The sequence below is a fragment of the Lepidochelys kempii genome, chromosome 2 (assembly GCF_965140285.1).
Source record: "Lepidochelys kempii isolate rLepKem1 chromosome 2, rLepKem1.hap1, whole genome shotgun sequence".
NCBI classification, from domain to species: domain Eukaryota; kingdom Metazoa; phylum Chordata; order Testudines; family Cheloniidae; genus Lepidochelys; species Lepidochelys kempii.
Genome location: NC_136381.1, coordinates 173,184,694 through 173,196,978, shown reverse-complemented (window position 1 = coordinate 173,196,978; position 12,285 = coordinate 173,184,694). Strand labels below are relative to the sequence as shown.

At 36.7% G+C, this 12,285-nt stretch overlaps 1 protein-coding gene across 6 annotated transcripts in view; it reads left to right on the top strand.

Moving 5' to 3' along the window:
• CNTNAP2 (contactin associated protein 2) overlaps positions 1 to 12,285 on the top strand; it is a 1,669,434-nt gene that overhangs the window by 1,066,528 nt on the left and 590,621 nt on the right. The window lies entirely within an intron of this gene.

The window sequence follows — 12,285 nt, the reverse complement described above, 5'->3', positions numbered from 1 at the left end:
CTCTTGGGGGGAGGGGGATGGCTGGGGAAAGAGGAAGGTGAGAATGGAACTCTAGTTATCTGAACTACTTTTGCTTTTGTTTTGGGGGGGCAGTTAGGATTGTTCTCAATAATGGACCTTCAATAATGACATATTGATGTAAATTAAGACATAGCACCACTCCTGATATTGTTGGATTTTCTTATTACAGCTGTATACGTATGTGATGGGTTGGATCACAGAAACCCCTTTGGGAACTGCCACCCGATGTGCTGGGACTACCTCTAAGCCCATTTTCCCTGACAGCTTGAGACTTCAGTGTCCTGCCTGGTTTGAGCCAGACATCCTTGCCTGCTGCAAACACAGACCCACATCAGGATAACGTCCCCTAGAAGCTGCAGGCTTAACTGAAAACAGCTTAAAAAGTGTTCCTGTCTCCAACCCTCAGATGCCCAGCTCCCAATGGGGTCCAAACCCCAAATAAATCCGTTTTACCCTGTATAAAGCTTATACAGGGTAAACTCATAAATTGTTCACCCTCTATAACACTGATAGAGAGAGATGCACAGCTGTCCCCCCCCAGGTATTAATACATACTCTGGGTTAATTAATAAGTAAAAAGTGATTTTATTAAACACAAAAAGTAGGATTTAAGTGGTTCCAAGTGATAACAGACAGAACAAAGTAAATTACCAAACAAAACAAAATAAAATATGCAAGTCTAAACCTAATACAGTAAGAAAGTGATGACAGATGAAATCTCACTCTCAGAGATGCTCCAATAAGTTTCTTTTACAGACTAGTCTCCCTCTAGTCTGGGTCCAGCAATCACTCACACCCCTGTGGTTATTGTCCTTTGTTCCAGTTTCTTTCAGGTATCCTGTGGGGTGTGGAGAGGCTATTTCTTGAGCCAGCTGAAGACAAAATGGAGGGGTTTCCCAGGGGCTTAAATAGACTTTCTCTTGTGGGTGGAGACCTCCTCCTCTCTCCTATCCAAAATTCAGCTCCAAGATGGAGTTACATGGGCAAGTCACATGTCCATGCATGACTGAGTTCCTTACCAGCCAGGCCACATTCCTGAGAAGGCTCAGATGTGGATTGGCGTCTCCAAGTTCATTGTTAGCTTATGTGTTTCTTGATTGGGCACTTACTGAGAATAGTCTTTTCTCAGGAAGCTGACCAGCTGCTTCACTGAGGCTACTAAAATTAAACAAGTACATGGCCAATATTCATAACTTGGAATACAAAAATGATACATGCATACAAATAGGATAAATATATCCAGTAGATCATAACCTTTGTAGACATATGTTACATGGCATATATAGCATAAAACATATTCCAGTTATGTCATATTTATAAGCATATTTCCATAAAGCATTATGGGGTGCAATGTCACAACATATTACAAAGTTTTAGTTAGTTAGTTTTGTTAGTTTTACCAAAGTAGCTATTTATTCCAACAGCGATTAATATCAACATTGTTGTCCAAATAAAAATGCTGCAACACCAAACCAATTCCGTAGGAATTTAGGAAATGTTGCAATACTGTCATGTCCTAATGAATCTGGTTGCCCGCCTTAGAATTGCCATTAACTAGGAATATGTAGGCAACTGCCCCAAAGGGTTATCTCAGTACATGTACAGAGTCTTTGAATAACAATTGTATTGTATGACCAGCATATATACTAGTCACGTGAATCATTACAGAGTTGTATTTTTAGCATTTTAAATGAAGTACACTTGGTAATTTCCAGTGTATTTGTGGGTCTTTAATAGCATAGGATTTTTAATAAACTCTCTTTGAAAAAGTGTTTTGAGCCTGATTCTCATTTACATAAAGGTCTATTTACACCAGTCTGGCAGTGTAAAGACACTTCTAAGTGAGTGTAAATCTAATTTTGCCATAGCAATGTAATTGAGCCTTAGAAGGAGAATTATGACAATTATGCCCTTAAAATTTATTCACTTTTTAAACTACGTGGTATAGAGGTACCCTGTTCCAATCGTATCTAAAGTTATCTAATGTAGGTCTGATCTGGAAATAGTACTTGGTGTTCATTATGTTTTTACATTTTCATAACTCCTTGCAAGCATCAACAGATTCATCAAATAAAATCTGCGGTGAATAAGCAAGAAACAACTTCCACTATGCAAATGTCATCACCTGGTGGTGACTGAGTTATTCTACTCACTAACCATGGCATCTCAAATTCTTTCTTGGCCTGCCTTATTATACTTTTACACTTAACCTGCCAGAGTTTGTGAACCTTCCTATTATCCTCGCTAGGATTTCACTTACAAATTTTAAAGGATGCCTTCTTACCTCAAATGGCCTCCTTTACTCTGCTGTTTAGCCGTGGTGGCTTTCTTTTGGTCCTCTCATTGTCTTTTCTGATATGGGGTATACATTTTGTCTGAGAATCTATTATGGTGTTTTTTAATAGCCCCCACGCTGCTTCCAGGCATTTAGTTCTTGTCACAGCTCCTCATCTAACAAGCATCCTTGTTTTCATGTAGATCCTCTTTTTAAAGTGAAGTATTACTGTGGTGTTTTGTTCTACTTTTGTATTTTCCCCCTTACAAGGACGTTAAATATAATTTCATTATGATCACTATTACCAAGTGACTCAACTTTAGTTACCTCTCGGCATTACCCCATCTGCTCCATTTAGGACTACATCAAGAATTACCTTTTCCCTAGAACTAGCTGATTCAAGAAGCAGTCATTTATGGTGCTAGAAATTTTATTTCTGTATCACATCTTGAGATGACATTTACTCAATCAATATGAGGATAGTTGAAATCACCTGTTGCGATTTCCGCTTTTGTGGCCTCTCAAACTTCCCTTATAATTTCACAATCACTGTCATCACCCTGGTCATGTGGTTGGTAGTATATTCTTACTGCTATACTCCTTTTATTCAAGCATGGAATTTCTATCCTTAGAGATTTTATGGTACAGTTTGTTTCGTTTAAGATTGTCCTCTTCTTTGACTCTGTGCTTTCTTTTATATATAATGCCACTCCCCCATCAGGGCAATCTACTCTACCATTCCCATATATTTTATAATCTGGTATTACTGTGTCCCATTGACTATCCACATTCCACCAAGTTTCCATTATATCAGTATCATTTATTGCCAGGCATTCTAGTTCATCCATGTTAGTATTTAGACTTCTAGTATTTGTATATAAGCCCTTGTACATTTTGAAAATATTCAGTTGCTTGCCTTCATGTGTTATTTTTTAAATGGGACTCCATTTCATTTGGCTGTTCCTAACTAGCTCCTACCAGTACTTTTACCAGCTTCCTTCCTATCCTCTTTATTAGGATATAGAGGTGTGTATATATATTAAGGTATGTTATAGAGGAGGAGGCATGTCTAGGACAGAAATCTTCTGAACAACCTGGGATTTTAGTCACCTTTACAGTGTAATACAAAGGGCATCTCTTTTCACAGGCCTCTCTCAATAAAAGAGGGGACCACAACACTCCCATGGGGAAATTATCATTGTACTTGGTCTTACATGGGCAACGGCTTAAAATGAAAGAAAATGAAAGAAAAGTGTTGTCTCCTTTGTGTGTGTACACATAGATGAATGCACACACATGCTAAATATTTATTTGAAAAAAAAAACCCACAGAAACAAACTTTTAAAATCTCATTTTAAATAATGCTAAACATTGCTTTGCCAGGACACCTACTCTTCTATTATTTGCTTAATCATTACCAGTGCGGTAAAAGCTTAATAAAATGGAGTAATATATAATTTATAAAGGTCAACACCACAAGCTTTGTATAGGGATTCATGTATCATTTTCTCTTATGTGCATTACTGTGCTCAGGGGAGTGGCTAGTTTGTGCAGCTTGAATTACATTTGTGCTGAATTATTATTTATTCTGATACTCCTTAAAGGAAGAGATGATCACTGAGCAAACATTCATGAAGATCAGTTTTTGACAAGTTACACTCTTAGAAGACTGGGTTGTAAATATTGGTGTCATCCCACAATAATTCCTTTGAAAGAGAAGTTTACTAGTTTACTAGTTACCTGATTGAATTTTTTGAGGCCGAACTGCTGTGGTGACCTCCTGAAGTGTTCATCGCATTAGCTGTTGTCATAAAACATAACTGAAGATTATATGCCTTGCAGACTACTTATTTTTATATGAGTACTATAGTCCATTTGCTGGGCGTACGGTATCATTTTTCTTAATGATTACCGTTCATCATGTGACCTTTCTCAAAAATAAATAAAAATGAGTTGTTGGAGCTTTGAAATATATAAATCTTAACAAAGTCAAACAGTGCAAATGTATTTCCAGTAGTGTTACATAAAAGCTAAGAGTTATATTAAGACTAGAATTGCATCATTGCCTTGTCTGCAGTTATGTAGTTGTTCGAATATAGGTTTCTCATACAGAAGTAATATTAGTTCTTCATTTTTCTTTGTTATTAGTAAATAGATAATTGTATAGCAAATAAATAGAATCTCTCTATTTAAACAATCCCAATATATTTATTGCTAAATTATCTAGCAGTCCCATACAATAAATTATGCACGCAAATGCTAGATACTAATGCTAGTATGACACATACTGACATACCTGCACCTTTCTTTTATTAAAACTTTTCAGTGACCAAATAAAAGAAAAAGTATATGTAGATTTTGTTTCTGCAGTACAATATTGATCACTTCTAAGATTATGGGTCTGATTTTTGAGATCCCATACAGCCATGTAAATTGGGAGTAAATCCAAGAAGGTCACTGGAGCTATAAATGTGTAAAGCCAATATGAGATCAGAATCAGCCCTCATATATTTAGCGGGTTATGCTGATTTACATTGGGGCTGTTGCTGAAGGCACTATTAAAATCATGTAATAAACATTTCATAATCTGGTTATAAATTTCATTATTAATGCCTCAGCCCAAATGCCACTATTAGAATCACCTATTAGGTCATCAGTTTGTTGAAGACGCAAAGATACATGTTTGTTTTTTTTGTTTTTAAAGCTTATCTTTAATAAAAGATTTTTTTAGTCACTTGCGAATTGGCATTTTAATTTTCTGTTACTAGCAGGTATCAGCTTCTTGTGGCAAGCCTACAAAACTGATGCTTCCTTTGCTTGGATACCATTATAGATCTAAGTCTAGCTTATTGAAATATCTCTTCCATGTAGCATACTTTTATTAATAAGAACCTAATAACAATATAATTAAAATATAATACAATATAGTTGTTTTTAAAAATAATTTCGATGGCGGCATGGAAAAGCTCCTGGGGCAAGTAATAACTGTCCTTAAATTGAATTAAAAATATCCTTATAAGTGTGCATTAGGCTAGATTCTGTTTGTTTTGAAAGAGGAAATACTTATGTCACTGGTATTCTACTCTTACAATTCCTTGGCACCAAATAACTTCTTTCAAAGCATTTCTCAGTGCTAAATTTTAAAACTGCTCATAGACCCAGAAGTCGTAATGTTTGTCCCACTACAGTTCTTGAAGGATAGCAGAATACCAACGAATCAAAAAAAAAAAAAAAAAGGTGATTCAATTCCATCCCAGGTATTAACTCACTGAAGTTAAAAGTTGCACTGTCTATCTTAGGTAGTTTCATATGGTCCCCATTCGTATCTGCGTGCCTCACAAACATTCTCATTTTACATATAGGGAACTGAGGCATAACGAGACTAAGTGACTGACTGGCCAAGATGCCTGAAAGTACGTGGTAGAGCAAGGACTGAAACCTTGACATCCCAGGTCATAGGATAATGCTCTAACAACTGATCAATAGTGCCTCTCTACACCATCAATTAAATGGGATGATTGCCTCTGTAAACCCCTCCAAACCAGTCTTATTTTAGAGATCTGAACAAAAAGTTCATTGTTGTAATTAAGCTCTTTGTCTAGTATGCGTCTACCTACCTATATAATTAAAAAAGAGAGGCAGGTGATCATTCCAGGTGGGAAATTATATTAAAAAACAAACTCTTTTCTTCTGGGAAATTAAAAAAGAGTAAAATTCCTCGAAGAAATATATGTTGGCTGTTTCTGACTTAATCATGTATGCCTTCCTTGAAGGGTAGTTTAAATGAATTAGCTAATATAATCCTGTAGGTCAGAATAAATAGCTTTTAGCACATTCCCCATAAATTACAGCAATAAATTATAACTTTTGTATTTTAAAGATGGGAGGGTGAAAAAATAATGCTGAATATGTTGGATTTGGAGAGGTATGAATGAAATTTTTATTCTGATTTTAATACACTCTTATTTAATACACACATTAACTGCATGCTCATCTTTTCCCTGATATGATATGGCAGTGATTCATTGAGCACAAAGAAATATTCTTAGAGGGTGTTCTGGAGGAAAATATTCTGAAAGTTAATAAAAAAGACCTCCTTGTGTTAGTGGAACTGAATCCTAGCACAAATATGGTCAGTCTCAGAAAACTCAAAGAATAGCTTTTAGACTGTAAAATTTATGTGGCACAAAAAGGCTTGCTCATAATCATGTTTTCTGTCTAGAAAATGTGTGCATCTGTGTATGAACACATGTCGGTGTATCAACACCTAATATTTTTCAATTAATGTGTCTTTTCTTTTAGCATTTTAGTGTCTTATATTTATTGTAAAATTCCTCAATATTTTTTTTATTTTTAAAAGTATTTTGCTCTATTGAAGTTTCTTTCGTAGGGCCCAATCATGAAAAACTAGCAGAACCGGTCCAGGACAATATTAAAAATTAGATACCTAAAATTAAGCAGCTAAGGGTAAAACTTTCATAAGTGCCTAAGTCCCATAAAATGTTACTGATCAGTTAGGCACCTAAGTCACTTAGGTACTTTTGGAAAAAAATTGCTGGGGTTCTCAGGCCGCCTAGCTCTGAGTTCCACAGCAGGGAATCTGGAAGCCCTTGGTCCCTGACACCGAAGTAGGGCAGGGTTGCCCTTGAATAGTGGACCCTGGAAGTCCGAGCTCCCTCAGCAGCCTATCAGGTCAGCTGGCAGGAAACAAGGCACGCTTCTGACAGAACTCTGCCTGTGTACCATCAAAAGTTTGTTGAAACCAGTATGTTTCCACAAAACACGTTGGTTTTGACAAATTGGCGTTTTCTGATAAATACCTTTTCATTGGGAAAATTCCTGACCAGCTCTGCTTGAGCATCCACATTTCCCAGTGAAGGCAGTGAGAGTCTAGTTGTTCAGCACCTCTAAAGCACTGTACTCTGTAGAGATATGAGGACACTACTTATGTTTTGGAAAGAACTCCTTGGTCTGATTTCCTTAAAGGATATCTGCTGCTGTTATATGCATTGTATTTATTTGTTGCTGTGCATTCACTCTGATGTGCTTCATCAGTTAACTTGACTGCTTTTTTCTTTTTGCCATCTGACACTGAGCCTGATCCAAAGCCCATTAAATCAATGGGAAGACTCCCACTGATTTCGTTGGGCCAATTTAGCACTTCTCTCACCTCGCAACACTGTACTTGGGGTCACTAAGCTGTCATTATTTAATTATATGTTTGAAGCTCATGTAGATCACTGTCCAAAGATAGAGGCTCATCAATTAGCGTGATGGTCAATGTGTTTGATCTACATCAATCTGCCCTTATTATATGAAGGGTTTATGTATCATTCATTTGTAAAGGAATGCTGTGAAATGCTATTTAGAATTATTGATTTGACACTGAGAGGTAAGTACTACTTACTGCCCAATGTGTCATCATGGAAAATGTTTCTTTGAGGAGCATTACTATATTATATGAAATATTTACTTTAGATTTTGAAGACTATTATTTTGAGCAACTTCCATTATGCTTGAGTTGAATATTGTTCACAAAGCAAAGATCTTATATTTCCACAACCTTTTTCCTTTTCTTGGTTATTTTAAATGTTTACTCATTTTCAAATGATATAATACAACAGGTGAACAAGGTAAACCTACCCTAATAAACAAGTAAATACAGTAATAAGCTTTCAATAACCTGGAACAATAATCAGCTTTTCAAGAAACTACCACCATTACTGCCTGGCTCCTATCTTTATTTGTCTGTCTATCTGACTAAATATTCTCATTGTCCCTGTGAACTCTTGTTTCATGCAGCATTACAGATTTTAAGAATTTTTCATTTTCCATTTAAAATGTCTTGCCTTCTATGTAGAAATGCTCCTGACTCGATTTCCTAGATTGTTATTAAATACCGAATGTATTTCATATCTAATTGGCAGCACTTGTGAGAATGAAATAAACTTTGAAGAGTTGTACAGATATTTTCCTGATGACCATGTCAGGCGATGTGTACTTATGCATAGTGAAAACCTTAGACAGACTCCATCTAAGCTTCCCCTTCTGTAAATCAGTCTTAGAAACTGACTGTCAGCTTTAGTGAATGCAGCTGGTATTTTTATCACATTCCTTACTTTCCTTTTACAAATAAGTACACCCAAAACCTGCCATTTTGCGGGGATTGCTGGAGAAAAGAAAGAACTTCAATGCCTACCATTTGTCTTCCAAAGTTAACAGAAGAGGCAATATCTGCTACTCTCCTTTTTTTTGCCGAGAGCCATTGGTCAGTCATTTAACACCAAGCTTTCTACAGTTAAAGCTACCATAAGCCTCAGCCCTGCCTGATTAGTCTTTAACAGTTGCTTCACTAAAATGCCAGCTGCTGATTAACTCAATGCCATTGTACAGGCTGACCTTCTCAAAATCATTAAATTGGTAAATAAAATTACTTCCTCCTCAGAGTCAGCACCAACACAGTTCATTTTAGAATTTATTGATCTTTCCTTTCTCCCTCTCTTCAGTTTAGATACTTTAAAAAAAATTATGGTTTGTACTAATGCTATGATGAGATCTGTCCTACATAGTATTGTGCCTCCTATATTAAACTTGCTCATCTGAAGCATTGCTCAGGGGAATTTCAGTCGTCCAGTCTGATCTTTTATTACTCTCTGTTTGTTTGATTCAGAACCTCCAGAGAATAGTTACAAGCTTCACGCATATCCCCTTTTCTCCTGTGGGTTCTTGTTTTTATTCAAGATCAGTCATAATTTCAAAAGCACACTGCTTTATTGTTTGGTCGAGTAACCCCTTTGACACAGTGTTTTATTTGTTCTGTGTTTAGCATTGAGAGTATTTTTTCCTCGATGCCCTCATTTTTCATGCTTAGTGTTACAATGGCATTAGTCACCATGCTCTCTAGCAACTGACACTTCTTTTGGCCATACGAACTGTGTCCCAAATGCACCACAGAGATAAGGACAGAAAATAAAGTATGACCACTCTTCTTTACCTGTATCTTGCTCTCATTCGTTGGCTCACCTAGCATTGGCCTCGTCTGCCTCTTCACTTATGCACTTGTTCTGAACTTTCCCTCTACCACCTAGAAAAGCCTTTCTCTTAGCCTCATTGACTCACCATCCCTTTTCAAATCTCATCATAAAACATATTTTTCTCTGCTTCCGATGGCTCTTAATTAATTTCTCTCCCTGTCATTGTTTGTTATTTAATGATGTAACTACTACTTATCTCCTTGGTGCATTTGGGACACAGTTCATATGAAAGGAATTCTACAAAGTATACTTATGTTGTACTGTCAAACAAAAATGCACCATGGTTGTCTATGAACAGTATAATCATGTCTGAAAGAAACGAAGTTCCTGGTTTGACATAACTGTACAGTCTTAGATGTTAGAAGCTCTTTAGATCACACAGAATTTTTCCACTTAGAAAAAAAGAGAATGAGAATAATTTCTATCAATGCTATGGTCCTCCTCATATATTATTTAAAGCTAATGGGTGTATATCTACTAGTCCATTTATTTTATTACACCAGAGTACCAGGTGAAAAAGGAAAATATGGTTACTAATCATAATAATGTGAAATTCTGATAAAAAGAAAACTGCCTTGATGTTCCTTTTGCTATTTAGCATGTTACTTAAAAATATGCAAGAAAGAAATTTAATAGTGAATGGGTAGATAGTTGTCTAGAACTCTTTAAAGAGAATGGTTTACAAGAGCAGAAAGAGACTGCATAGTTCAGAGAATTGATGAAGGGTACTAGCTGGGCAGTGTGAGGGAAGCCTGAACTGTTCTTTGCCTTGTCTATACAGAACAGCTTCTTATGCTACGGAGAGAGAGTAGATTTTACTCTATAGAACTTTGAATCCAGGTTCACTCGTGAGCAGTAAATTCACTTAAAAACATAAAAAGAATTGTCTTAAACCGGGTTTTTCCTTTTATGGATAACCCATAAATAAATACAAAACAGTTCAAAACATCTTAGACTACTCTGTGACTAAACCTTGAGCAGATGGTGTGGGGAGGGGCAGGGGACAAGAAGCTTTCCCTCCATGGCCTTTGCACAAGGGTCAATCAGTGAGTTACTGTGTTCTCCTAGGATCCCCTGGTCACAAGCCACTTCAAGGTGGAGGCAAAACCTAGGCCCTGGCTCCCACTCAATACCAGCCATGGAAGTCAGAGCAATCTGCACTATACAATATAAGCACTATGCCTGGACACCCTAAAGCTCTGGACACTCCTGAGGCAACCTGGCTCAATGCTAACCCTTGATCAGTTCTGTACTTGTTAGAAACAATCCAACGCTCTAAGTCACTGCTGATTCAGTTAATAGTGCCATCAGTGAGGTAGCAGTCACCGCTCCATCAAAGTACCATGCTGATCTGTGATGATGATATTGAAAAAGACTATCTTTAGGAGTCACTGTGTTTTTGCTTAACGACAAGGGATCATTACAGTTTCACAAAACACTCATATTTTCATAGACCCATAGGGCCCATTATTAGATCATCTAGTCTGACCTCATTCAGTAGAGTGGTTTGTCAGCAAGATAGGATATTTTTCCTCAAAGCAGCTCTGAAATGTATCAAGTTCCATTAACTTTTGAGAAGAATGGTCCTTTAAAACAGGACTTGACTGGAGAGAAGGACCCCGCCCCACAACAGAGAAGGTGATGTTCATTGGCAGGTTGTTCTCTTTGTAGTTTTAAGTGTCCTTTCCAATTGCTACGTTTGATCATATGACCTTTAATCATACAGTATTCTTATCCGTTTAAGTTACTATATAGGAATGAAGTCGGGATACTTTTTCCTTTGTTCTGTGGTAAATAGAAGATGGAGAGAATTGGAACGTTTAGGTCAGGTTTTAGAAGGAAAGGCCCTTAAAAAAAATTTGATAGGCCAAAACTAGTGGGGTATGAATGAGCTTTTTAAAAGGTTATTGTGTTTCTGCCTGCGAAATGATTGGTGATATTTCAAAGCCTTTATTTGATACACATTTGTGATGATTCTTGGAGAAATATTGGAGAAAGAAACATGTTAATAGAAATACAGACAGCTGTATACCAAGGCTATGCATTTATTTTTCACAAGGTCCCTGCTGTAGTGTCATCTTATAAAATAGGAGCTCAAATATGTGCCAAATAGAAGTGGCTTATATTCTTTTCTCAGTTTGTTGCTCGGAAGAAAAAAATAATTTTGACACACAGATCATGCAATTCACTCATTCTCTGGGGCCTTATCCCTCACTTTTTGACTGGGCAGGTCTTCCACTTATTCTCTCCTTCTCTTGTACTATATTTCTTTAATTTCATGGTGTCACCCACTCTCTTACCATGTTCTAATACAGTGCAAGATGTCCAATATCACCATGGCAAGTTTTCACCAAATAGCCTCCCTTTTATAGTTAGGAGAACTCATTCATCATCTCCCCTTTTATTGATCCTGCAGATTGTGATAACATAGGATTGCTGCTTTTTGAGATCCCATAATTTGATGCTCCATAATCTTAAGAAACGCATTCTGCTGTATAGGCCCTTTGTTTGTTGGATTTTAAACCTGGGATGCACAAAGCCTTAGCTGGGATCCTATTAAGTAGGAACTTCTAAAAAGTTCTGAATTATCCAACACAAACTCTCTTAGCTTTGCAAGCAAGTTAAGTCAATCTCTGTGGTCCTACCAGTACAGGTTTTTTATGGATTTTAAGGCCAGAAGGGATCATTATGGTTGTTTAATTTGACCTATTGCAAAACACAGGCCACCAAAGAACCTAATTTCTGCATCAAGCCCATAAATTCTGTTTTGAGTTATAACATATCTTCTAAAAAAGATTCACATGTTGGAGAATCCACCACATCTCTAGGTAAGTTGTTCCAATGGTTAATTATTCTCATGGTTAGAAATGTGAACCTTATTTCTATCCTGCATTTCTCTAGCTTCAGTTTCTCTAACCATTCAATCTCATGTTGCCTTTTCTGCTAGATTAAAGA